The sequence below is a fragment of the Sebastes fasciatus genome, chromosome 3, assembly GCF_043250625.1.
Source record: "Sebastes fasciatus isolate fSebFas1 chromosome 3, fSebFas1.pri, whole genome shotgun sequence".
In the NCBI taxonomy this organism is placed as follows: Eukaryota; Metazoa; Chordata; class Actinopteri; order Perciformes; family Sebastidae; genus Sebastes; species Sebastes fasciatus.
Genome location: NC_133797.1, coordinates 5,956,931 through 5,983,518, shown reverse-complemented (window position 1 = coordinate 5,983,518; position 26,588 = coordinate 5,956,931).

The following is a 26,588-nucleotide window of genomic DNA, read 5'->3' as shown; positions in this document are numbered from 1 at the left end:
CCTAAAATGGACGGCTTGTCGAAAAATTAAGTATATTTTTCATGTGTCACATGTGAGATAAAAACATGCTTGTAGCTCACATGTGGAAAAATGTACATGGAAAACGCGTGTCCAAAAACTACATTTGCTTGTAGTTCACTTGTATATTTTTCACATGTGGGGATTTAATATCACATGTCAAATAACCACATGTGCTTGCAATTCACGTGTGGGACAAGGTGTCCAAAAGACATGTTTTCAGTTCACATGTGTGCTCTTCACGTGTTGGGCGTTCACATGTGACTTTTTCATAAAGGGTGGATAAGAACATGTGATTGAATGAACCTCATCCGTTCCTAAAATAGACGACTTGTCGAAGACTGAAGCCTCCGAGAAAAAAATGTAAGTCAAGACTGGTGAATACCGGATCGCCAAGGGTTTGGTACTGACATCATGCTACTGGACCCACAGACATGTCTGCAACAACACAAACCACTCTGCTATTTAGTTTATTAATAGTATATATAATACTTGACTGAATATTATACAAAAACGTTGATACACACAATATATATATATATATATATATATATGTATATATATATATATATATATACACACTGTATCTACTGTATAAATAAATTGAATTGAATGGACTGTAATTCCTTATATACACTGTATACACACACACACACACACACACACACACACACACGCACAGACATATAATGTATCTACTACACTAGGGTTGGTGTACTGGACGATTATGTTGACTATTCGCGATTTTTGGCAATGTTTGTCATTTTAATTATTTTGTATTTAATGGTCTGCCTCCAAAGAACGAGAGCCGCTCATCCACTGCTCTGTAAGCAGAGAGAGAGAGAGAGAGAGAAAGATAGAGATAGAGATAGATAGATAGATAGAGAGAGAGAGAGAGAGAGAGAGAGAGAGAGAGAGAGAGAGAGAGAGAGAGAGAGAGAGTATATTTGAACATCTAACTTGGTGAAATAAGGATTTATTTCGAGCAAACCAGAGTTGGTGATTGTTAGAGAGACAAACCAAGACGGTTTTGGTGAGTTTTATTTTGTTTCTGTCGAGTTTGAATGAAGAGAAATGAAGGGAAGGGGAGGGTTGTTCATGCCACGCTTCACACACACACACACACACAGGGTTTCCGCCAGAAAAGTTGTTAGTCCCGTAAAAACGGAATAGCTGGCCCACCTTAAAAAGGTCAGCCCACCTTAAGTGAGCGAGCCGGAGCCGGAGTTGACGCTATAGCAAGACACGGGAACTTGGCCTGGAAGTTGTGGCATTTATTCACGGACAGCCTGATCTGTACGCACTGCACTGCTACGTTCACAGCTGTAACGTTACTGTTACCCTCATACTCACCATCCGTCACACACACACGCGCGCGCACGCGCACGCACGCGCACGCGCGCGCACACACACACACACACACACACACACACACACACACACACACACACTCCCTCTCTGTCTCTCTCTTGACCGCACACTGACACTCGATAACTGATCTACGCACTGTGCATCTTTCCCTCTCTCTATCTCTCTCTCTCTGCCTGGTGCTGCCCAAGGTTTCTATCCGTTAAAGGGGAGTTTTTTCTTTCCACTGTCGCATAAGAATGAATGCTCACGTTAGGTCTCTAAATTATAGAGTACAGTCTAGACCTGCTCTATACGAAAAGTGTCGTGAGATGACTATAATAAAATAAATGGAATTGAATGGACTGCCATTCCTTAAATGAGTTTGCTAATTGTATAATACATTTTAGTTTAAAAAAAAACAAACAGCTACAAATATATAATTCCCCAATGATTAGTCCCGACAGGGAGTCAACTAAAACACTGGCAGATACCCTGCACACACAAACACACCTACGCGAATATATCGGCAAAGACGGTGACCCGAGAATCTACTAATACTTGGATCCATTTATTGTTGGTTTGAGTCTGCACATGGGAGTGAGAAAATAATGATTGCCAGTCTTATTTTCAGTGCTATGGACAGTCGTGCAACAGAAAACAGACTTTCGGGACGTCTTTAGTAGCCAGAATACTTTCAATTTGTACTTAAAACGCTTGATGCGACTGGGCAGCGAATGTCAGCTCAAACATGAAGGTAATCTCCAGGAAGTGAGTTAGATGTTTTCTTTGAAGGCTGATATTTTTTTGGGGGGGGCAGCAGTCCTTTTATTCACGTACCTCCCTTAATGTGAAATAGTGATCACTGCTTAACATGCTCCTGCCAACAGCAGATTTTTACCTGTAGCTCCACCTGCTTCATCTACAAAGACCCCCGCTCCATGTTTGATCGCTTCCTGATGAAAAAACTAATCTTTTACTAATGTTTTAACACCACATCAGGGCCTGTACATTAGATTAGGACTTCCACCATGATCAAATGGGCCTTTGATTAATATTAATAAAAAAAAAAAAAATGTTGTGAAATCGACTGAAAATCGATTGTTAATACATGGAAGTGAGTGGTTCCTGGCAGTAAGCGAGTGCTGTGCTGTCACACTGGGAAGCAGCAGGAGTATATTACACACTGAGAAGTAAATATTCACTTAGAGATAACATCGTAAGCACCTTTCTCTCTTTCTTATGCCTCTTTTCTCCCTCGCTTGTCCCTCTCTTTCTTCTCCAAATATATATGTATATATCAATCTCTCTCTCTTGCTGGTTGTAGGTATACTTCACTGACTACACATCTCCACTGCTTATCTACACAGAGCAGGCTGCAGTCGGTAGCTGTTTGTGTGTGTGTTAGCAAATATAGTGGCAGGAGCAGTGGATTTTGGACAGCGGGGTTTGGACAAGGCTTTTTTCTTTTTTTCACAAGACAGATTCATCTATCACACACACACGCGCACACGCACACACGCACACACGCACACACGCACACACGCACACACACATTAAACGGTGCAGGGTGTGTATATTGTGGTGCTTACACCTCACAGAGGGGGACATTTTAGGGGATTGTGGGGAGGAAGGTTAAGATGTGGCACAGTGAGAGTTGAGTGGCTTGTCTTAAAAAGCACCGACACTAAACAGATTTTTATCAGGTAGAAATTTTTATGCCGGGGGTGCCACAATTTAAAGGGGAAGTCTGCCAAGAAAAGGGAGCTTTGGGGCAATTTCTGGACTGAAGAATCACACCAGCTGAGTCTGTGTGGGATGTAGTTGTAGACACTACATTTATTGAATTTATTTTAGTCCTCTTTTATGTATTTGTTTAAAGCAAAAGTATTGCTTCATTCTCTCGATAGCCATGATATATTGTTTAACCCCCTGAGTACTGTCGGCGATCCCGACTGACTTTACTGTCTTTCAGAGGCTCTAGTAGGTGCAGTTTTAGGGCTAGAGTGAAGCTAAAGATATCATATGAAACGAAAGGTCCCTTGACCTTTGACCTCAAGATATGTGAATTAAAATGGGTTCTATGGGTACCCACGGGTCTCCACTTTACAGACATGCACACTTTATGATAATCACATGCAGTTTGGGCCAAAAACCATGCAGTTTTTTTCATGCAGTATAAATGTGTATTTCCCGTGAGACCATTTTTTTAAATTTGACCTCACTGTATGGAATGACCCATGGTGACCTCTAGGATAATCACAGCCTCATGAAACTTCATAGCCACAAACTAAAGACCTAGAGCATTCAGAGGATGGATGGCTTTCCTAGGTAGATTGACAATAAGGGGGTTTCTGAGCAGTTTACACAACAAAAGTGCTCGCCATCCAATCGCCAAAAAATGCAATTCTTGCAGAAATGTCACAAGTTTTTGATTATAAATCACAGCATGGATTTTTCTATGGTGTTCTTCAAGGTCTTGGTGTCTTACTGTGGTATTTTGGAGGGATTATTGATCATTTTTATCAATTCTTGAGTGGAATTTTTTTTTTAAATTTAGCACCCAATCTGTGTTACAAATAGTATCAACCAAAAAATTGATGCAACAACGTATGAGACATAATAGAGCATGGGAATGACCATCATATACTTATATCATCATTTTTAAACCCTTATACACTTTTACAATTCATTTTAAATAATTAATTCATTAATTAATTAATGTTTATTTCTGATTTATGACTAGAACAACTTGGCACACAGTGCTGAGCTGCATCTCAAATTAATCTTCAGGTTCCCAGCTTTCAGATGATGTACACCACTTCTATGTGACATCTACTGTTGACCTGCTACCTCTCCCCTAAAGACCCCCTCTACCCCCTAAAAAACGACAAAAACGGGTCTATCGTGGGTCTCAGAGGGTTAATGGGTCAGGCTCATCAATACATTCCCAATTAAATAAAAAGTCACATATCTATTTCACTAACACATCATAGCCAACTACATTTTTTTGTTTTCCAATGTTCTAGCATGTCTTACAAGAGCAGTGCCTTTGGTTGCCAACACAGATGCTTGAATTAAGGGTGTGCAGAAATATTTGACTGTCCATATCAATAAAACATATTTACTCCTTTATTTATTTTTATATGAATTTGTACTGGCATAAAATTGCATCTCTTTCATATCAGCTGGCTGGCTGTGTCTGTAACATGCCTAAATCTGTGTCGTGTTATCTGGTGTTGAAAAACTGCAGATTTAATAAGATATGACAGGATAAAGGACACTGAATGGGCATCATGACGTACGTATTTATGGATAAATAAGCCAGCTTTTTTATTTTTTTTATTTGTTCACTCACATTTTAAATAACTGCACTATGAAATCTTCACCCATATCAAAACTTCTTCTTTGAGTAAAACCACAGTGACCAGCAGTTTTAGGAAATTAATAAGTTAATATGTTTGACCCATTATTAAAGATGTGTTCAGTAGGAACAAACGGGCTTGGAGCCGAGTCACAAAAAAGCAACGGTGGCAACAGTTTTTACAAATTGAAACCACCAGAATCATCCAGCATCAACACTGTGTGTTACTGTAAAACATTCAGGAATACTGCCTTTTCTCATGGATGTAGCTTCGGGTTATTAGCTGCATTGTGAGGTTATATCTGCACCAGTGTGAGCTCTTGTCCCGCCTAGATTTAGAATACAATGTAAACCATAGACTACCGTTGAGGCGCTTGCAGTCGTGCTGTAGTTGGAATCATCCTGCCAGACTATACTTCAAAATGGGACATGTTCACCTAGCAATCAGGTAGCTGTTGAACAAGGCATATATAAAGCAATAATTCACCTATACATGATCATTTGTGTATCAATTACTCACCCCTTGTTACCTTGAATTCTGGAAGAAAACTTTGTCTCGCATGCCTCCACGGTGAACGAAGAAGAAAATTCTTGATGAATTGAGGTAAACGGTGGCGGGACAGCAAAATATATTAAAACATCCGTTTACAAACTCGCAAAATTTTGGAGTATATTCCAAGTCTCATTTATCCAGTCGTATGCTCACTGCTTCCCAAACACATCTTGGCTAAAACTTCACTATAATAAAACCACTTTCGCATAAACGGTCTCGTGCGTGCTCAGGCGCGCTACTCGTCCGTGTGAGTCTGAAGTGTTTTAAATAGTAAGGTTTTAGTAAAGATGTGTGTGTTTTGGAAGGTAGTGAGCATACGACTGGATAAATGAGACTTGGATTATACTGCACCAGTTGTGTGAGAGTTTGTAAACAGATGTTTTGATATAGTTGTTAAACGTGGCCTGAATTTATTTCAATTCATCAAGACTTTTTTTTTTGGAATCCTCCATTCACAGTGGAGGCATGCGAGAAAAAACAATATTTCTTTTCAATAATTCAAGGTAACACGGGGTGAGTAATTGATATACAAATAGTCATTTTATATATATATCTATATATAAAGCGTCTTGAGATAACTTCTGTTGTGATTTGACGCTATACAAAAATAAATTGATTTGATTTGATTTGATTTTGTGGGAGAAGAATTCCTGTAAGCCCTGACCTGGTTCAGCTGAGTTCATCAGTCTTCCCTGCAGAAATTGTGGCCTCGAGTCCCTGTCCAGGCCTCTATCCACATTATTTAAATGGCCTTAAGCTATAAAGCTACCAGCTCCATGGAGCATGACCTCTGACCTCTCCCATGTTTCTCTGGGTGAAGGTACTGTATTCTTAATTATCTGTCAAGTCACAAGCTGGATAGACATCCTTGTAGACATCCATTCATTCAATCTCTCTTTTGTGTGTGAGATGCACCGGGTCACCAGTCTCTCACAGGGCAAACACAGAGACAAAACGGAAACCAGCCACCTGAGCTGCACGTTGTCGGACTGACAATCCTCTTCGCTGTGATGTGTAAGTGCACATCTCCGAGCCACTGTACCAAACCTAGATACTATTTTGACTATTTTGTTTTTGAAAGATCTTTTTTTTTTTTTTTTTTTTCAGGAATATCCACCTCCTTGTTTGTCACAGAAAACTTTTTGAGCCAGCGGAGGGAGCTTGGCAAGTCACAGAGGTTGTGATAAGCTATTTAAGAAGCCATTTATATTTCATTTCAATCAGAGCAAATCCACTCTAATTAAAAAAATTCATTGTAAACTGCTCAACCTTTACTGGAGACTTCCCATTCCCAATAATCAGGTGAAGTCATTAATGAGCGACCGCTAGCGCTTAATTTCTCTCCCCACTAAGTCCACTCTCCCTTTTGCACTTTTATTTCCTTCGGTAAGAACGGAGCAGTAAAACGATAAGAGAAGTTGCCGGGGAGAAAACCTTTAACACTTGGAGTAATTACTTCTCTTTGTGTCTTTCTTTTTAAATTAATTTTAATTACAGGCGTCAGCGTTGCCTGTAAATGTCCACTTTCTGCTAATCTAAAATAATGTGACTGCTAATGAAGAGGGAATTGAATGTGTGGAGCCAAGTGGCCTTTTGGATTTGAGACACTCCCCTGCTGGCTCACTTACCCAGTGGTCAAGGATACATGGGCAGGTGGACACACACGTTCACACACAAACACACACACACATACACACACTTAAACAGCACATGTAGGTTATATTTGAGCACCAGCAGCTTGAAACTTGTTCTCTCACACACAAACACACACTCAGACAGATAGAGTTAAAGCAGCAGTGGGTAGAAATGGAGCAAATATGATTAAAACATTTTTTTTTATAAAATTGGTCACTATATCCGGACAATAGTGCATGAGACAGCTAATCTGAAAAAAATCATGTTCCTCTGTGTCCTCCGGTGCTCCTAATGACATCTGCATGACTTCACAGACTGGAGGATAACAACCAATCAGAGCTGATCTGGAGCCTGCTGTCTCTGAGCAGCTATCAAACTCCGACCAAACGGTCAAACTAGGCAGCGCTGATCAAATATGAATCAATATTCTTTTTACTGTAATGCATATTTCTGGCAGCCTGAAAACAGAGCCATGAGGTGATGCAGGAGTCTAGTCAGAATCATATCTCTCAGAACACTTTTTGTCCAATGATGTTAAACATATTCTACCTATACCGTCACTTTAAGGTTGGAAAACTCTTCTTATTCCACAGTGTTCGACAGTGTTTTGTGTCTGCTTGTTCCATCTCTTCATTGAAGCTTAAAGGTATTTGTACTGAGTTAAATAATCAAAGCCAGGAAAAGTACATTTCAATTGGTTATGCATAGTGTATGAATAAATATCACAACAAAAAACATTTGGTGATCAGCCGATGGAACAACCTTCCAGAAGAACTGAGACGAGCTGAAAATATTGATATTTTTAAACATAAACTAAAAACCCATCTATTTAGTCTGGCTTTTATGAAGTGTTTTATAGTTTTAGAATTTTATGCTTTTTATTGTTAATACTTATTTTATTTTTCATCATCATTATAGTGTTTTATTTTTGTTTAATCAACATTTTATTGCTGATCACAGTTGTCTATTTTATGATATTTTATTTAAATAAAAATGTCATTATTTTAATACAATCTGCTTATTTTGTGTAGTTTCATAATTGTGATTCATTTATTTTTCTTGTTATTTTTATCATTGTATTTTATTTATCTTTTATTATCTGAAATACCCATCTTTTATTGTTTTCTTAATCAATTAACTTTTATATTGGTTGTTTTGGTGTGCATTAGTCTCTAAATCCATTTTTAACACTATATTTTTGTCAATCGTCTGTCCAGCACTTTGAATTGCATTTGACTTGTTTGAAAGGTGCTACATTTAAAAATAAAGTTTGATTGATTGATTGATTGATTGACTGATTGATTGATTGATTGATCGATCACAGATGAAGTTACGAGTGGCTCACATTTAGATGTTCAGTGGTGATTTAAAGAGGGGAATGAAGTCTGAAGACTGCATACTTTTTAACATTCAAAATGCAGTCCATTATGGGAACCGGAAGTAAAAAAAGTAAAAAAAAACACCTTTCAATCATCCCCATCCCTGTACATGTCAAGACTGGAAGGTGTCAGAAGTGTTTTTTACTCTACAGATTGTCTCTCATGTTAATCTGGTCAGCAGCTGTCTGCATGGCTCCGTCTCATCTGAGTCTCACGGAACTGCAACCTGAACTGGTCTTTACGCTTCATGTCTATATTTTATTGACAATTTGTGCATAAATGCGAGGTTGATGCCCAATAAAAAAATCACTGTATAATATATTTATCCACATTTTGCAAACGGCAGAACAGAGTGTGCTGTGGATCTTTATCCAATCATAATCTACCGTTGTGTAGCCCAATTCAAATGAAATCACAGTGATCTGACATCCAGCCCGTTACAGTTTCGCTGTTGTTTCACCCTCGCCGGGCTCATTGTCCAAACCGAGGTCTGCTTGAAAAAGGCCCGACCGTGAGTTTTACAGCATAAGCATGGTAAACGAGACGAGGTGCCTACATCGCCACAGAACCCTCGCACTGAGGACAGTGCAGCAAGGTCCGGGCGAGGGTTCTGTGGCGATGTAGGCACCTCGTCTCGTTTACCATGCTTATGCTGTGTGACTTTTTTCCATCAGCCTCTACATCAATACAACATTCATGATTAAACTGTTTACTAGAGCACCAAGTTCTTTAGAGATCTATCCTCTTCATTTTGCTCTCAAATGCTCGGAAACAATTCCGGCGCTGCAGCTCACCATAGCAACATATTTAGAGTCCATACTGTATAGGTTTGACCCATTGTAAAATATTTTCACAACAGGTCTCACAAAACAGTTTGACACCAGATAGGCAATTCCTAAACTCCAACACTACATACTTTAGGAAAAGGTTAAATGTAAAAAAAAGGGGGCTTTGCACAGCTGGCTGCACGTCTGTTTGTCATCTCTCTGAGGTAAGATTTTAGAGGAATAGGAATGTAAGTTAAAGTGCCGAATTTGAATATTTGCTGGGAAGTGAGATTTGGACTGATATCTGGGTCAACCTGATCCACTCTCCTCATGTGATGGAGGCCCTTCCTGACCGCAGCGAGTCAATATGTTTTTATGTTTGTTTTCACATCATGATGTCTGAGCAGGGGAATCATTCTAGTGGTGAAAGGGAGGATGTCCATCAAACGGTCTGTAAAGTCTGTCTCACCCTGCCTTATGGAGCCGCTGACCCACTTTAAACGACTTCACGGGGAGACTTTCAGTATCCAGTGACTGGTTAAACGCTGTGTCAGAGGCTTTTACACAATGACAAAACTAGCATCCTGGGAAAACATCGATTTACATGGAGTAATGTGGCATAATGGGTCTTTTACACAGAACGTGGCAAAGGCACTGAAAGCCATTGTTTCGAATGCGGTGAAGCCAGCGGTGAGCGCAGCGCAAACGGCGTCCTGTGTGAACGGCCCTTAAGACTTTATGCTGACCGGCACATAACAGCTTTCTGTTGTCAAAACAAAAGGTTAAAAATAATAGGCTAAACACGGATGAAACCATATTTCAAGATTGTGAATAGCACACACACTGTTACCATGTCTTAAGAAGTGATAACTATACGTATGTTAAAGCTGCAGTGGGGAGAAATGGAGCAAATATGGCTAAAAAAACTATTTTTTATAAAATGGTCACTATATGCTAACAGTAGTGCATGAGACAGATAATAAAATCATGTTCCTCTGGTGTCCTCCGGTGCTCCTAACGGCATCTGCAGGATTTCACAGACCGGAGGAAAACAACCACTCAGAGCTGATCTGGAGTATATGAGCTGCCGTATATGAGCAACTGTTAATCACTTGCGAACTCTGATCAAAAGGTCAAACTAGGCAGCGCTGATCAAATATGAATCAATATTATTCAATATGTTACTGTAATGCCTATATCTCTCCTCAAATGTTTTCAGAAACATCTTGTAGTGTACTGTTTAGCTGTAAAATGAGAAAGTTTGTGACCCAGCAGCCATGTTGAGATCTGCTGAGGAAATACTAAGCTCCGCCCACCAGCCGGAGCACAGCCAATAGGAACGCTCTCTCTATCTGAAATGACCTGTGATTGGCCAAAGTCTTTTTTTAAAGATTTAGATTTTTTAAAGTCTGAAAACAGAGCCATGAGGAGGTGCAGAAGTCTAGTTTTCTCTCAGAACACTTGAATTACAATATGCTGAAAGGTTAATATGGAATTGTTGCCCAATGATGCCAAAAACATTTGTGCCTACTGAAGCTTTAAATGTGAGCAAGCAGGTCAAATTCAAGATCGAGACTGATTTTGTGTAATATCTTGAATAATTAAATGTTTGTTCGGGATCCAAATTCAAATGCTATTTTGTCGCCGAGTGAAGCCACTGAGCAATAAATACTTTGTGGCTCCTGGTAAGCTTAATGTTGATCGTAACAGGAAAGTAGCGGATTCAGGGAGCAATTAGGGTCAATGTCGGCTGAATGTAGGTGCACTTGGCTATGTTTTGGCACCAGAGGATCACATGTGAGTCAGTTCTGGCTGATAAATAAAGGCCAGAATTGGCCACGTTTTCAACCGTCAAGGAATTTCTCTTTAATTTAGAGCACACCACTTTCTTTTTCAGGTCTGAGCTGTGATTGGCTCGTCCCAACACTGCAATGCAACACTGTAGGAAAAAAAAAAGTAGGTCATGGCTCTACGTTCCAGTCCAAAGCAATACAAGTGTAGTAAAAATGTTGGAGCTTCGCAAGACAGAACTGCGGGACAAGACTTTAAATTTCAAATAATAGTCAGAGACATTTTGACTCAAGACATTTGCAGCATTTCACCATGTTTGGGTCGGTGTTTTTGTTTTTGTTCCAACAGTGTAGCGGTGACTAAAGAAGTAGGTATACTCTAACGCCTTAGTAGAAATCGTCAAGGGCGTAGAATTTGTCCCTACCAATATCCAGCGAATACTGAATTGTGAGAAAGACACTATCCTTATACTAACAGTTATTTGCACTGACAAATCATGTCCCGTATTGATTCAGGCACAGTGCGTTTTATTTTTCAAACGACACGATCCCGAAGTTAATATCTGTGGACAATAAGCTACACAATGGTGAGACATACGCCCCATCAAGTGTTCGAAGTGTTTTTTTAGTTAGCTTTGATTTTACACCTCTGATAAAGAGCGACGCACAGCTGCAATATGTCTCATTCAGAGAGAGTCCCAAACAGTTGTCTGTCAGACGGCCTGGAGACGACCATCAGCAAAGAAATAACGTATTTTACAGCAGACTATAGGACAAGGAAATTATTTACTTGAAATATTATGATGTTATTTACATTAAATTACAACTTTATTCTCACAATATTAGGATTTTTTCCTCAAAACATTATAATTTCTCAGAGAACACGAATGTGGGATACGTTTTGAATGTGCAGAAATTTTAGCACATGAGCAGCGATATTGCTGAGATATCCCATTATATATTTTATATTTTTATATTTTCACCTGGTGCCTGAATTTTGTGTTTTCCTTTATAAGAAAAAAAAAACATTTCCACCATAAATTGGTGCATAAAAATTCACCAGGATGCAGGAAGTGAAGTGTTTGACACAAATTGTCTTGGCGTTGGGAAACGGGGGGACAGACGCCTGCCCAGATCCCCCCGCTTCATATGTGTCCCCCACTCCCCAATGGTGAACCGAAACCTAAACCCTAACTCTCCAGAGAAGGGCAGTAAGTAGTGAGCATTATTATCACATCATTATGAAATACTGATGTGATAAATCTGTCTCTATTTTTAGAGGTGAGACGTGAGAACACTACAAAATACATCCAGAATGGTACAAAATGAAATACATAAAGAAATAGTGGTTGGACAATTGAGAAAAAACATAAATCACTATGTGATGGCCTGCTTTTGTGTGAGATTTATCCGTCAATGAAAATGTGTGTTGAAGCAGATGAAGACATAAATAGCACTTGAGGTGTAACAGTATTCATGTCAACTGAAGAAGAAGTGGTTATTGAGCTCAACTATTAGAGCTCAGAGTGGTATTAATATTACATGACATTTATCCAAATACAGATCAAATGTATTGTTATGCAGAAAAATAATTTGTAAAAGCGCGAGAAGTTTTCAATTTGACAAAATAAGAAAAACATTTCACAGCGCTCAACATTACCTAAAAGAAATTAAATGAAAATACGGGAACACGAGTAAACAGACGAGGCCTCAGTCCAACACCCGCTTTCTAATCAAAATGACTGATTTTTACGTCCATTTTCACAGCAAGACCTCAACAATCTGCAGCCAGACGCTGCACTCTGTTTCCAACCATGCTCAGATTATTACCTGACACACACACACACACACACACACACACACACACACACACACACACACACACTATCACAGTAACAGCACGCTCATACCTCCTTGGTGGTTCATCGTGTTGCAATCCTCCAATCCGCCATTTTGTAAGATCTCAGAAGAGGTGCAAAAAAAATATCCTAAAATGTCCGCCATGCAAAATGAACTCAACAAAACGAATCCCAAAAATATACTCCATGATAAAATAAAAAAAAAATAATTAAAAAGTGAAAAAAAAAATCCAACGCCTGGCTTATGCTGACAAAAGTTACACTTAATATTTTTTCATCTACAGTTTCGTTCAATTACTTTGTGTCTCGAGGATTTGTGGGGTGATTTTATCAGTTTTCCTTGGCGACTTGATGAGCTTTGTGAAAACTCATCCCTCGGGTAGCAGAGCTGTGGGCCCATAATAATGTCATCTGTCTCTCCCTCTGCCTCTCTCTCTCTCTCTCTCTCTCTGCCTTTTCAGAGATTTGTGTGTGTGATAGAGGCCTCAGTGAGAGACCAAGCGCTAACCTTTACTGCATTGGCTCACACTTAATCCCCTCACCCTGGGGTGACACACACACACACACACACACACACACACACACACACACACACACACACACACCCCTTCCACATACTTCCCCCACTGTTTCTCACACACACACACACACACACACATGTACACACTTGCATTTTGTAGACTCATCCAACATTAATGTGTATATCTCATTGTGTACCCATTCAAGTAGCCATGGGTTTGATCAAATAAGTAAATACAGCCAGAGGAACACAGACAACAGCAAAAACTAAATATGATAATATATTAGTAAGTGGGAACAGCCTCTTTCTTAAATTTTTTTAAATACCCCACTTTTCCCCTAATCTCTATGAACAGATTCTGCATTCACACGGAGAATCTGTCGGCAGTAATTATGACAACATTTTGGAAGCGGTCTGGTTTCCGTTTTTTAAGTCCGAGTAGTATCGACCGATCACGTTCGAGCGGGCTTTGGTTGAATGCAGGTAAACAGTCCGTGTGGAGAGCAAAAGAGGCGGAAAGCATTGGTCGAAATGCAATCTCAGAAACCCACGGGCTATCGTCTGACGATGATTTAGCTTCTTTATTGGTGTAAAATGAACTCGTAAACTGGCCACTGGTGAAACAATATCGTCGTACACGTCGTCTCTCGACTCCAACTCCAGTCTCACGTCTCAAGTTGCTAATCGCACTGTAAACACTGAGCGGAGCAGGGAAAAGGAAGTATTGACCTGGATATCTGCTGGCTACACCGGGACCCCAGAAATATATAGCTCCTTCCCCGCCGCCCCCCCGAGGCTTATCGTAGTCAGACCGATAGCCGACGGGTTCCGAGATTGCTATTTCCCAATATGCACTCTGTAGTCTATAGTGAGCAGTAAATCTAGATTTCGGGCACTTATGAATCATCATCATTTTGCAATGAGTGATGTAGTGTCACATAACTGCAGTGAGATTGTTAGCACACTGACAGTTTGGACAGTAAAATGATGGAGAGGCCATAGAGTGCACAGGGTGGTAGATCAGGAGTGGTTTCAGACACAGCCCCAGAGATCTGGGATGATGTTCAAATTCAGATATGTGTGTTTCAATGTGGATGACACTGGTAAGTCTGCCAGATTTACATCAGCGATGCGGTTCTAGATATGAAATGATCGCATCTGCTTTACATGTTCATATTACCTGTTGCATATGTTAGCAAAACTGATTTACAGTCTTACTTTTACATTTCTACGTTCAAGGGTGTTGCTACTAATTGCTGCTGTGTTTTTTACGTCTTATTTTATTTTATTATCTCATCTTATATTTATTGTAATATGTGTACTTGCAATTCCATTTTTATACTGGCATCTGAGGGACTTGCTTAATTGTTATTTTTGTCTGTTTTTCTGTTATGCTTTTTTGGGGATTTAGTTAAACTACTGAAATTCAAACTTGAACTTAGTTCGACTTAAACTCTAACTTGAGCTCAAACTTCAAATGAAATCACTTTTAGTAAAGTCAGTGTAAACGCGGCCAAATGCAGCCGATTCCATGATTCCTGTCTTTAATGTTAATATAATGGATTACTGTTACTGTAATCTGATTACTGTGTATGTACAGTACAATCACCGTTTTAGTCATAGATCAATGATACAGATATATGTAATCAGATTACTGTAATCAGGTTACATATCATCCGTTACTGACCATGAACCCCTACACACATCTCAAACACTATCCTGTGTGTATCCATCACACACACACACACACACAGTCCTGCCATTGTCTCTTACTAAACAACAATGATAAACACTGCTGGAAACTTGGACATGAAAACACACACTGGCTCACACACTCATACGGTGTCTCACACACACACACACACACACACCCCTTGATACCCTCAATAGGAGGGTGGGTACCGCAGGTAGGGAGCCGAACCCCTCTGTGGAGCTTTGGATTATGGGATAGCAGTATGATGCAAGAAAAAAAAAAGAGATGGAGGTATGAACAAAGAAAGGGGAGGAAGAAAAAAAAAGAAAGGAGATAGAAATAGAGGTGGAGGATGATGAAGCAATGAGGAAGAGGGGGAAGGGAAGAAGGGGATCAAAAATTGCGCTAGAGGAGGAGGAGGGATGAAAGGAAGGAGACAAGAACAGAAAGAAGAAAGGAGGTTGAGGAGGAAGGAGGGAAACGAGGACGCACGGAGCGAAGGGAAGAAGAAAAATGAAACAGGAAGAAGGAAATGGAAGCAAGGAATGATGGAAGGGAGAAAAAGGGGGAGGAGAGAGGAAGGAGGGAAATAAGTACGGAGAAGGAAGCGGAAGCGAGGAGGGAGAGGAGAAATGGAATGAAGAGGGAAAAGGGGAGGAATGAAATCAAGTTGACTTACATGTGCTGTTTTCCACTCCTTCACTTCAGAAGCAACTGATGGAGGAAGCTCTAGGGAAGGAGAGAGGAGGAGGAGGAGGAGGAGAGAGAGAGAGAAGGAGTCACTTAAGGTCATTTGTCTTTCAAGGAAAGAAATTCCTGGAAAATTGAAAATGTTAAAACACAAAACAGTCAACCAGTTATTCATTAGTCATGTTATTTTATTTGTCAGTGTAATAAAGTAATACAAAGTTAGTCGCCGGCTTTCTGTGAAAACATGATTTAGAAAATTATAATTCAACGATTGAAAGGTTTGAAAAATGAGCTGAAGACTGATGGAGCTTTAAAAAAATAATAATAAAACACAGCATTGTAAAAGAGCGTACAACCTTCAGAACTTGTTGTGTGTCCAGCCATCAATGCCAACTCACACAAACACACAGGCTCATAAATAAACAGTCACACTGATTGTCATCATGACCGCATGCTCTCATACGCTTTGCACTGTGTGTATACATGCTCCTAAACTATATATGAGTGCATAATATGACACTGCATGTGTGTGTTTGTGTGTGTGTGTTTATGGTACAGTAATGCAGAGACCGTTCTGACAGCAGCTCTCTAGCGCCATCTACTGATCTGGACACTAAGGAAACATGCTGGGAAGCTCCCACAGCAGCACCGAACCCTCCCAGTAACACCCATTAGAGCGGGTAAGTTGGAATATAAATGTGTAACGTGAAGTAATAATATGAAAAACATATATATATATATATATATATACATATAAAATATAATATGAATGTTTTCAGGAAGCAAGTGCAACCCATGCATTGCACATGAAGTGTGAGTGTGGGGAAGAAGAAAGGATGCAAGAGAGATGAGGCAGGAAGGGAATGAAGAAGAGATGAGGAGACGGGAGAAGGGAGAAACGCAGATGTGAAGGAATGAATAAAGTAAAGGAGAAAGAAGAAAACAGAAGAAGAGAATGTGTTATTTCCATGTGTGTATGAGTATATGCAACAATAAGAGGGCTAGGGGAAGAAAAAAAGAGTCGAAATGTGTCAAATTTACAAATGACAAGCACTTTATAAAATGTCAATGAAATATATTCAGTCGAACTTGCATTATTATTTACATAAATAAAGAGAGTATGCACATTTCAACTGAACATGGTGTGATGATGAAGTCCAATGTGAAGTTCACATGAAATGCCTAAAAACTATGACTCCTTGTTAACATGAATTTATTGTTTAAATTCATGACATTTGGTTTGTTTTTTGTTTTTTTTCTAGTATATTGCTTCCAGTTGATTCATTTCCATCACATTTTATTCCTTGGCTTTTGGCTCAGCATGAGAGTTGCCTCTTTTAATCCTTTTTCCTTTCCTATCGGTCTTAACGCTTTTATTATTTTAATGTCCTGTTGGTTTTAAATTGGTCATAGTGTTTGATTGTGTTTTTTTTATGTCTAATTGTACAGCACTTTGGTCAACTTTTGTTGTTTTTTTAGATGTGCTTTATGAATACATTTGGATTGGATTGGATTGAAATTAAATTTATTACATTAATTACACTTTCATATTTCAGGTTGGTTAACTGGCAGATTTGTTCATGTATTAATAATGTTGGAACATTGTTAATTTTATGTCTCAGAACTACAATTCTACAATTTAATTTAGCAGACACTTTTGTCCATCTGAGAGTTAAACTAGTTAGAACTAGTTAAAAGTCAAATAAATGTCCTATGTTTGTTTGAATTCATTTGTTTCCTCATTTTTGTTCTTTTTCTATGAAGGTTCATCAAGGATTTATCAAGAATATGAAAACAGATGAATTTTTAGCTTCAATTCAACAGTAGACATATTTTTAAATAATTAAAAAAAAAATTAAACAAAATGTGATTAAATTAAACAATGGATAAAACAAAGAATACAAGGTAACAGACTATTATGTGAAATTCTCATCTACACACTGTAATTATGTGACTGATTTCTATCATTATTTCCCTCTTCAGGGTCATGTGAGAATAGAGTGTGTCCCAGCATGTACTGTGGCAAAATGCAGAAAAACAACCTGAACAGATCTCCTGTCATTCTCATATCTCTCTTACAAACACACAAACACACAAACACACACAAACACACACACAAACACATTCACACCTGCAGTGTGAGCACTGTGCGCTGATAGAGGGAGGAAACAGGTCAGCCGAACCAACACGCACACGGCTCTCAGTACGAGCTGCTGATGACAATCAAACCCAGAACACTGTGAGTAGGATTCATAAATATAATATTCATGTTTGTATCTTATTAACACTTTACACCTCGGCCTGAAATTCTTTAAGTCATTACACTTCATATTTACTCGTTATTATTTACATGATCTCATGACAGTTGTACTGCTGCCACTTCTGTCTACTGTACGACATCTGCATGTCTGTCCGTCCTGAGGAGGAGATCTCTCTTCTGCTCGTCCTGAAGTTTCTCATCTCAGTTTTTTTTTTTACAAATCTCTGAATCAGGAGTTTAATGATAGGGATGCACCAATACCGGATCGGATATCGGGCCGATACTGACTCAAATAGCTGGATCGGATATCAGTGACAATCGGGCCTATCTATTCAATTCAGTTCTATGTTTATATACTATATACATTATATACTGCCATTTTGATTCCTGTTTAAGTTTAAAGCAATTTGTTGCTGCATTAAAAAATGTTTATACTGGAATTGTAATTCCTGTTAATTTTGAGGATTTTTTACCAAGTTGCTAGTGTACCGTTAGTATTTATTAATTTATTTTTATTTCTATAAACAATAAATATCAAAAGGTGGCCAGCCTATTCACTCCTACTTTTTTATTTTGTTTTTTTAATTATTATTATTATTATTATTATTATTATTATTGTTATTATTGTTATTATTATTATTATTATTATTATTATTATTATTATTATTATTATTATTATTTTAAGTAATATGGTTTGACTAAGATTATGAGTATCATTAGTATTATCACTTTTCTTTTCCTTCATTGGCTATTCATTTGAAAAAGAATAAAAACAACGTAAATTTAGTCCTCCGAAGAAGGGAGGTGGTGGCGGGCCAAAAAAAATAAATAAAAAAACAATAAATATCAATTCAGTAAATTTATATCTATGTATTTATATGTATCTATGTTAGATTTTGTTTTATAAAGTTAAGAAAGCAATGTTTAAGTCCACCCTGATGTCGCCTTACACATACAAGAATGATCCCAGTCACTTTCACACAGTGAGGCATACAGCTGATTCATTTAATCGGTACTCGGTATTGGCCGATACCCAAAGCCCAGGTATCGCTATCGGTATCGGGACTAAAAAAGTGGGATTGGTGCATCCCTATCTAAGGATACAGGGTGTCATATGTTGTCCATGTAGTAAAGCCTTCAGCAGAGATTTTAATTCTGGGCTGTAGAAATAAAACACACTTGATAGAGAAGAATAAAAAAAAAGATTTCATACGGACAAATTTATATTTATTGAAATTAGATTTACACAATTAACAATATTTAATTATTAACATTTGCATATTATTTTTTTTTAAATATGGTTATGTGTGTGTGTGTGTGTGTGAAGCTGAATAGGATATATATATATATATATACATATATATATATTTTAACATTTTGGTTTGTTTTGTTTTAACTTAGATGGCTGCTATTTTTGGATACATTATAGTTCCAATTGGAAATAATAAGAGTTCTTATCTATAGACCCTATATAGCATGTTTAGTAATGCACACTAGAGTATTGTCATGTTTCCTACTTTAATTTCATACATGCATCGAGGTGTCTGATTAGAATCAGCTAAATCCAGCTAAATGCTTCCCATAGACAGGCAGAGTAGCATTATAAATCAACAAACGTGCTCCAATTTGTAACCAGTTAGCAGCTCCAGTGCATCGCCGTCTTTAGCATCTTCACTAACGGTACGGTGTGCGATCCTGGAGGATTTTTCAATTAAACTGAAGTGCTGCAGGTCTGTTTGTGTGGTAAATCCATCAATCCAATGCTGAGCAGATGGATACAGAGAATGAATCACAACACATGTACATTTGTGTGCTTAATGGGCAATTACAATCAAATTACTGCCGGGGAAAAAAAACTAAAAAACTCTAGACTGCATGTTGAAGGGTGCAACAAGCTGGCTGTATCTCTGTGAGCTCATCATTCGTTATCTGAAACTCCGACAGCGGGATGAGAGAGAACCATGTCGGCCATCAATCACCTGTCCAAGAGGACGGAGCAGGACGCCAAAAACACTCACCTGGAATTTCAACATGAGGACAAAACTGGCTCTTTAAAGGACAGATATACAAGATACACAGTGCTGCACACACACACGCACGCACGCACGCACGCACGCACGCACGCACGCACGCACACACACACACACACACACACACACACACACACACACACACACACACACACACACACACACACAGTATGGGATGTAGCATTTAAATTATTTTTTTTATTTTATGCCTACACTTTACACTCTATTTTTGTATATGGAAATGTTTTGAACACTAATATTTAAAATGTATTGGTGTTTTTTGTCTTAGTAATATATGTACCTATTGTATGTCCTTTGGGTGTGGTTTCTATAGAAGCCATCATATGTTTCTACCACATCATCACACATATGTTACATTCCTTTTATGTGAATTGTATTTTAATGTCTTTTGTGTGAAACAAATAAACATAAACATAAAGAGAAAATATGACTATACTGACAATTTTAATAACTGATTTAAATCATTCATCAAGTTAAATTCTTAGTCCCTTGCTCATTTTCTCGATTTTGACTTGCAATTGTAAATAAATTACACTATTAATTTGTAGCAATTCAGAAAATAATGACAGATAATAGTGACGTTGTGATGGTGAAATTGGTTGCCATGCCTTCCATAATTATGGTACAGTACATAATTCTAAAAGTTTTGTAAACTGCTGTATTATTAGTGACTTAGTTTCACTGTTTCACATCACATCACTGAGATGTGATGTGACAGATGCTATGTATGCTAATGAATTTGCACCTTTACCGAAATATCATGTATTTTACTGCCTTATTCTTTGATTGGTATATCACATTCTGGCATCTTTTTGGGAGAATATCAACTGTAAATCTAAATTTGAATAGAAATTGTGTGATTTTTGTTTTTTTGTTTTCTGTCCTTAAAAACATTTAGAGGTGGTTCGGTAGCTTTTTCAACTAGGAGTAGTGTGTGCAGAGCTTGCTGTAAGGCTGCATCAGCCCCAATAACCATCACCAATCCGATGGTAGGGCTGCCTGTAGCATGAGAGGACAAACCCAGGACAGTAGAAGCCCAAAAATAACTTACTTTTTTTTTAATCAACTCAGAGCTTCTCTACTTTTGCGTTCCCTCGCAAAACTTTAGCATTACCTCGCAATAAATAGTGCGTTCCCTCACGATACTTTTGCGTTCCCTCGCAATAAATATTGAATTCCCTCGCAATACTTTTGCGTTCCCTCGCAAAAAATGTTGCGTTCCCTCACAACACTTTTGCGTTCCCTCGCAATAAATATTGCATTCCCACGCAATACTTTTGCATTCCCTCGCAACACTTCTGTGTTCCCTCGCAATAAATAGTGCATTCCCTCACAATACTTTTGCGTTCCCTCGCAATACTTTTGTGTTCCCTCGCAAAACATTTTGCATTCCCTCACAACATGTTTGCGTTCCTTGCAAAGAATTTTGCATTCCCTCACAATATTTTGGCATTCCCTCGCAATCCTTTTCTTCTTCCTTTCCTTCTGAGCGATATGTCTATTTCCACTCAGTTGCTCCCAGTGCAGCGCTGCAGTATGGATCATGTAGGCACATTAAATCAGTGCTACTAAATACTTGCTATAAACCTGCTGCAACAACGGATTAATGCTTAAAATATAAATAATTTATCTCAATTAAACACTGTGGTTAAAGCAGGAAAGTCAGTGGGCCTAAATGAGTCTGCATTGATCTGTGAATGAATGTGAATGATTCGTACAATCTGCTTTCCGCAGCTGCTTCGTAGGCTGCTGTATGAAAAAAGCTCCTTCATGTTCATGAAATCTCTGCAGCATCTGAAGGCAGCAGGATACACGAGTTGATAAATCTGCGTGAGCGCAGTGCCATTACGCACGGCTGTTCACTGTGTTTACCTTCATCAGATCGCCTGAAAACTACAGCAGGTTGCTACAGTATAATCATAAAGACCTCTACACACATCAGGCTGGATGGTTATAACTCAATATTCTGTTTTTTTTTGTATGAAGGAGACATACAGGGCACATCATAGTCTGTCTCGTGTTTTATCCTTGAAACACATAGCAGTGCAAACGCTGTTGTGTAACAATAATTATTAAACTATGTGACCACGTACGAGCTGAGATACATTAGAATTATTGCTAAATAGCGTTGGCCCGATATAATCATAGACGGTTTCACTGTCGTTATTTTAGGCCTATCAACTGATGGAAAATCATATTCCATCTGTCTTTGGGTGCAGATTTGTGATGATGTGTGTTGTGTTCATGCCGTTTGCTGAGCTGTCGTTATTAGGCCACGTTTAACTGTGATTGGCACAGCTGTTTCAGAGCTGTGAGACCAGCTATGTGACTGGCTAAGTAATAATCACCAGCATGCCACACTGCTGCACATAGGCTACATGAACCAAAATAGAAGGTGTGCATGGAGATATGCCCACACTAGCACCTTATGCGCTTGACATCATTATTAAACTTTCAACGGAGGGTGCAAAATATTAAACTCAGGGTGCAACGCATCGCATTTTGCGAAATATGACAGCTACAGTACACGTGATCAGACGCCCGGCGCTGAGGTTTGCACTGGCTGAATTTGTGTCACGACAGAGCCACTAACTGAAGGTGAGGTCCCCCTCTCCAGAGCTGCCGGAGTATAGCGACGGGGCTTCAGATGGATCTCACTTATGTGAAAACCGGGCCACTGAAGTCTTAATGTCTTTATATTTAAGGCCTCATCTCAAAATATATTTCCTCCATAAAATGAAACTCTCCCACGCAGTGGCAGATTAAGGTGGGCTGGGGGGCCCTCAAAAAAAAAGAATTTTAGTGCCGTGTGTAAAAGTGTGCTTGGAATATTACACGGCCCACACGTACGCACTCTGCACTGGCATACACACACGCACACACACATTGAAACAGCCTTTAATGTAAACCTTGAAATGTCTAGTTAATTTAGGGATTTTCTTTAGTGGATCTTGGACATGGTCACGGTGTTCTTTCAGCCATTGTGCTTTTCGTTTTTGTGCTCCGTGATCACATTTTAATTTCACTACTTTTCTGTCCAGAAGTGACGTAGTATTTGATAACCAAATTGACTTTATGAACCCGATCACATCATGAAGTCAGGTTCATAAGGTAAGCTGATTAATTTTCTTATGGGCCAATAGGGGTAACGTTTTTATTTTTCTCTGAAGAACATTTAAATAATTAAAAACAATCTAGCCAATCTGGGGCCCCTTGCAAACACGGGGCTCCTAGGTTGCAGACTAGACAGCCTGTACATTAATTAATCAAGCCCGGCTCTCATGGGTGTGTGCGCTCCATTGTGTTGGTTTCCATGGTGCCAAACTACAGATCCACCTAAGGAACGGAAAACTATTGCAAGAGAACGCAAAAACAATTGTGAGGGAATGCAAAAAATTCTCACCCTTAAGGGACTCTGTACTGTACAATACCCACCTAGATTTTGGTGGGTGGACAGAAAGAGGACTTAAGTTGGCCAAATAAGACCAATTTGAATAATGTATTTATGTATCAAATAAAAAATTAATTTTATATATATATATATATTATATATTATATATATATACATATATATATATATACGATATATATATATATATATATATATATATATATATAATGTTTTATATATAAAATATAAAGCATTTTTTTAATTATATTTAATTTAATTATAATATATATATATATATATATATATATATATATATATAAAAAAAATTTAAAAAAATGTTTTATACTTTATATTATAAAATATTTTTATTTTTTATTTTATACACAAATACATTAAATGAGCAAAATAATAGATTAATTAATTCTCATCATGTAAAGAACTGCTGCCTCTAGCTGCTCTGGCACCGTCTCATTAAAAGAAAAATCAAAGGATACATAGGGCTGAGATTTTGCAACTGACACTTGCCCTCCTCCCCCTCCTCCCCCTCTTCCTCATCCTCCTCCTCCTCGTCCTCCTCCTCGTCCTCCTCCCACTGTAATTCCAGTCTTCCAGACTCATCTCTGCCCACTAAGGGCCTCCTGTTGGCAGGTGACAGCTCAGTGGATGGGCCCCTTAGCTAGCTCCCGGATGTCCTGAGGGGGGGTTGGGGTTTGTACAGAGGCAAGGGGGCAGAGTCGAGGGAGCTTCCCCCAGCTCCTCTCACCCAAACCCAGGCCTAATGGTGTGGAGCGAGCCCCTTCACTCCCGCTGCTCTACAAGCATCAAAACTATGGACAGAGAGGCAGAAGTAGAGCCCTGTTCTCAGTTCCACTCTGCTAAACAGGTGCAGGCGTGCCGCGTGTGAGCCAAAAGACACACACACACACACACTGGACTGCCACTTCTTGTCAAGTACATTGTGGAAGCACTGCATGAGTTTTCGTCCTTCCGACGAAAACACATTGTATTTGCAGAAGTTGTGTGTTTTTATGTGTGTGTGTGTGTGTGTGTGTGTGTGTGTGTGTGTGTGTGTGTGAGTGAGAGTCCCTCAGAGCAGGACAACTTTACGATGACAGAAGTTTAATCCCTGTGGTTTTCTGGGTTTGAGTTTAAACAAGGAAGCAAGTCGAAGCGTAGTCTACCCCCTCTTACAAGTCTTTACCCGACTGGAACTGCTGTCAAATAAAAACCTCTGTCCAAGAAATACCACAGAGGAAGAAAGCCTCTGGCACAGGCTTTCCCTCCCCGCTGAGAGTAGTGTCTGAGAGGGAGCAGAGGGCTTAAAGCAGCGTTAGGCCGATGCTTTGGGCTGATATTGGCCTTTGATAAAAAATCAGTTTGGGTCCAGCCGGTGTGGTCCATCTCTGATATGATGGAGGTTCCTGCCTGACCACAGATAGTCATTTCATTCTTATTATTTTTATATCAGATGTCAGAGCAAAAAAAAAAAAAAAAAATCATTGCAGTTGTGGTGTGGGAGGATTTAACTCTACCATCTGCAGTGAAACCTGCCTCATGCTGTTCCTCCACGCAACTCCTTTTTCCAACCCAGTATCCCAGATATTTCATCCATATAGGGCGATACGGCAGAACGCGATTTAGTGCCAATGTGGGAAGTAGTGAGCCCTGAGAGACAGAGAGTGAGGGTGCAAGGTCGAAGTGGTGAATGGATGTGTGGATGGACTTTCACGCAGGAGACCTGAGTTTGCGTTGTGTCACAATCCAGTTACCAATATCTCTCCCTACAGTAGCCTATAATGTTAGTGTCTGGTTGCCTAAACCTAACCATAGTTTAACCATAGATTATTTGCAATAAACATGTCATCTCCCTAACCTTACCATCAGGGAATGAAATTAGTACCTGCCACCTGCCAAATACAGGGTAAATGCTGGTTGTGACAGGTAAAAAATGTCAGGACACCTGCCACCATTGGCAGAAATATTATTTTTAAAAAGCAATTTCTAAGTTAAAAATAGTCACGGAATAAGTTTACATTATATATTCCATATTTCTATTGGTTGGTACCACTGACTCAGTTCTAAAGTGTTCTACATCAATTTCAGAAGTGGCAGACAAAATTTACTTGAACTGCTTTTTCAGTTACAGAAACAAAACAGTGGACTGATCTCCCTCCAGATATTAGACTAATGTTAAAAAGGGTCATGTTGTCTCAGCAGGAATCTCTCTAACCCGTCAGAGGCTGCTCTTTCCCTCTCCTCTTCCCTCGCCATGCTGCTGCCCTGTAGCCGCTCTGTGAGCGTCACTGGCCGGCTCTCCAGCGACCTCCGCCCGCAGGCGGTTGAGGAACTTTTCAATTCCAAAAAGGCAGATAATCACAGGTTCCTGTTCATTTTATAATGGACATTTGTGTTGTGATATTTAAACAAACCATCCGTCATCAAGGAAATAAAAGTCATTCTAGTTAGTATTATATTCCACTTCTGCCAATAGATCCCCCTTAATGTTGCACACTGCTCCTTTAATATTGTCTCCAATTTACTATGAATCTACATATAAATACCTCTTAGCTGTAGTATTTGCAAATTAAAATTGGTGAAGTCAACTTTACACATAAATATATATTATTTCTGTGTTTATATACGTGCTGACCACTCAGCATCAGTATATAATTTATATTACCATGGTCCACTAGACCGTTATTATAATTTTATAGAAAAAAACGATAATTGAAAAAAACTCAAAAGATGATTTCTCTCTCTCTCAGTCTGCCTCCCTGTCTGAACATACATTTTCATCCTCTTCAGTGTCAAAATAAGCATTGTGATCCATATTTATTAGTATTAAACAAATTTAAAAATATATATATTAAATCTAGTATCTACATCATTGTCCTACACATTGATTCACTGGGGGCTCTAACCTGCAAGCTGCTCTTTAAGTGAACTTGCTTTTTATAAACTCATGCAGACAGTGCCTATTCTTTAAAATCTCTAATACACACTTATTAAACAGCTAACCCTATAACCCGCCTGAACACACATCTTCATGTTCATGCAATTAATCAGCAATTCAGCAAACAAGTTACGATCTCGTATTGTATTCTGTGTTGTTTTGCCAGTTACTTGTTGTGTCATTGTATGTTAAAACAATGGTTAATGAGAAATGAGGGTGTAAATGTGAAACAGTGATTTGGGTGCGATCACTGCAGGTTTTTGATCGTGTTAAAAGCAGCTTTCTCACTTTTTCAAAATAACAGAAATACAGTCCTGT